This window comes from Peromyscus leucopus, unplaced genomic scaffold (assembly GCF_004664715.2).
Source record: "Peromyscus leucopus breed LL Stock unplaced genomic scaffold, UCI_PerLeu_2.1 scaffold_1221, whole genome shotgun sequence".
Classification (NCBI taxonomy): domain Eukaryota; kingdom Metazoa; phylum Chordata; class Mammalia; order Rodentia; family Cricetidae; genus Peromyscus; species Peromyscus leucopus.
Genome location: NW_023504360.1, coordinates 1 through 3098, shown reverse-complemented (window position 1 = coordinate 3098; position 3098 = coordinate 1). Strand labels below are relative to the sequence as shown.

At 53.5% G+C, this 3098-nt stretch overlaps 1 pseudogene; it reads left to right on the top strand.

Moving 5' to 3' along the window:
* Positions 1-360: 360 nt before the first annotated feature.
* On the top strand, positions 361-1913 carry LOC114687223 (annotated as a pseudogene).
* The last annotated feature ends 1185 nt before the right edge of the window (positions 1914-3098 follow it).

Below are 3098 nucleotides of genomic sequence, written 5' to 3'. Positions count from 1 at the left end.
CCACCAGCACACAACCTTTCTTTGATCACACGAAAGCATGATGAAAATCTCAGTAGCTCGCCCTTTGCTGTGGTAGAGCATAAGCCTAAAAAGAGGCCCACCAGGGAGATAGGCAAATGTAGAGCTCAAACTCATGGGGGAAAAGGGGGCTTGCGGGGGTACCTCTGGGCCAGCCTGCTTCCCCCGTAGATCCCTGGGCGGAGCCCTCAAAAAAAGCCCCCTTCGGACATCCCCCCCCTGCTCGGCCTCCTCCTTCTCCCACCAGGGGAGATGCCAACTCCGCCCGGCTGAGTCACGGCCTGAGCTGGGGAGGAGGCGGAGAAAGGCGGCCCTAGCCCAGATCGCAGCCGTGGGCCGCAGGGAGAGCAAACAGGGTTGTCAGAGATCATGGGGAGAGCGCGCTGGAGTCGGGGCCTGTGCCCGGGGCGCCGGCCGGGGGTCCGGTGCACGCCGTCACCGTGGTGACCTTGCTGGAAAAGCTGGCCACCATGCTGGAGGCGCTGCGGGAGCGTCAGGGTGGCCTGGCTGAGAGGCAGGGCGGCCTGGCGGGCTCGGTGCGCCGCATCCAGAGCGGCCTGGGCGCGTTGAGTCGCAGCCACGACACCACCAGCAACACACTGGCGCAGCTGCTGGCCAAGGCGGAGCGCGTGGGCTCTCACGCGGATGCAGCCCAGGAGCGGGCGCTGCGCCGTGCAGCTCAGGTGCAGCGCTGGAGGCCAACCACGGGCTGCTGGTGGCGCGCGGAAAGCTGCACGTCCTGCTCTTCAAGGTCAGTGACCTTAGGCACCCCTTAATCCCCGCCTCTAGGCCACCACATAGGGGTTCTCCCGTCTTCCACCCGTCCACCATCTCAGTTGTGGAACAAACTCTCAGAGCCGCACCCACTTCTCACTTCCCACAGCGGGCCTTATCCCTCTCTCACTCCCAGCCTTGCCAATCCACGCCTTCCCTGCTATAGCTCAGGTCAGTCGCAGATTTGCTCAGTCCCAACACATGAAAATAACGGTTGTGGCGTTTCTGTGCCTCCTCCAAGCGCCCATACAGCTGTTGTCTTGTTTCACACCTTACAGGGTTTCATCTCCTTTGCAGACTTGCACAGCCCACTCTCCCCCTCCCTGCTCATCCCTCTTCTCCTCCGGGTCCCATCTTCCCATTCCTCTCATTTGGCTCCAATTCCCCGTGCAGAGGCAAAGGGTGGAGTAGCTTCCTTTGGTGTAACCGCGGGGAGAGTTTCAGGCTGGTCCTGGCTAAATGCCCGCCAGAATCAAAGCTGTGTCGTCACATTCAGGAGGAGACTGAAATCCCAGCCCGCGCCTTCCAGAAAGCACCAGAGCTCTTGGGCCCGAGACCAGTCCGTGCTGGGCCCAGAGCAACCAGAGGATCAAATTGAAGAGAGTTCCGACGAGGAGCCGGTGGAGTCCCGGGCTCAGCGGCTGCGACGCACAGGCTTGCAGAAGGTACAAAGCCTAAGAAGGGCTCTTTCCAGTCGTAAAGGCCTGAAGCTGCACAACCACACCAGTCAAGCCGCCACGTCTGGGGCCTGTCCGGAGCTCGGAAGGCCCACCAGATGGCCAGCCTGCAGCTCAGCCGGCTGTGCTGGAGTCCTCACTGGAGTCTGCCCTGGAGCCAGAACCTCCTCAGGCTACCAAGGAAGATCCCGGGAGGCCTGTGCTTCAAATAGAGAGTGCAGCCTGATCACTGGAGCTGCCTGCCCCACTCGGTGCTTATGCCTTGTCCCAAAAATAAATCCTTAAAGCGTGCAGCACTTACACCCAAATAAGGAGAAAATCCTGCATCCACCGCCCAGTTGCGATCCTCCCTTCCCGGCCTTTCAGTCTGGTACCCTGTGTCCTCTGAAAGAGGAGCATTCAGCCTAATGTAGGCTCACCAGCAATAAAAGTAATTTCATCTAACCCCGACTCCATGTGAAAGGGCGAGGACGGGTGTGGGGTGGGGAAGGCAGTGGGAGGGGTAAGCATGATGGAGCCTGGAATGGGTTAAATGGCAAACGGTTCTCACTTTTCACTGAATCCCGGGTCTCCTCCACTGGCACGGAGAAGTACCCTCTTGGCCACTTACTGCTTAAACACTTTCCTGTGGGGACATACATGTAAGCGAAGTTTTGGGAAGGTGGGTGCTGTGCAGTTTTTGATGAAAATGCCCAATTAAATGTCACCCAGTGCTTTCCCATTTACTCTTTGACTTCTATCATCCCTTAAAAGTTGAGTTTTACAGGGTTCTTTAGTCAGGCTTGTTTCTAGTCTTCCTGCTTCCGGTGTCTGAGGCTCACTCCGAGGTCTCTCACAGCAGCCACATACAACCCAGACCATTGGGGTGAGGCGCAGTTGAAAAGCAATTCAAAAGTAGCCCTTGGTCTACTTACGTTCTCCTGCCAAAAACAAACACACAAGCCACTCATTGTTTTAAAAAACAAGTGAGTAACCTCATAGGTTTAGTCTAGGCCACTTAGAATTGAGCATCTCTTACAAACAAAGAGACGGCGTGATGAGCTGACTTCGTAAGTGAAATAAATACAACAACATTCATAGTCTTCATGTCAATGCATAAAATAATAATAAAATAAATAGGATCTAGATATTTTTAGATTTTTGTTAGGATTTGAATCCAGAAATGTCCCATTGCTGAGAGCTTGGTTGCAAGTCGTGTGTGTGTGTGTGTGTGTGTGTGTGTGTTGTTGTGTCTAAGAATGGGTTAATAAATGGATTAAGTCCTTGATGAATCCATAGTATGTCATCGTTATTGGGAGAAGGTGACAAGTAGGAGGTGAGGCTTAGTTGGAGATAGGTCACTGGGTGAAGATGGATCCCCAGAAGATGGATGCTTTATTGCCTGTCTGTTTCCTGGCTGCTACGAGGTAAACAGCCTCAGCCAGATATGCCTGCTGCTGTAATCTGCCTCACTTCAGGCCAAAAACTGTCTCCCTAGCCCCCATTAAAAAAATTTAAAAACAAATTATTTCAGCACTATAGCATGAGGAGTTAATTTTATACTTATGCATAATAGAATAAATAACTACAGTGTTAATTCCTCTTAGAAGGTATATATATCATGTCAGTTTCCATGGACTTTGAAATATT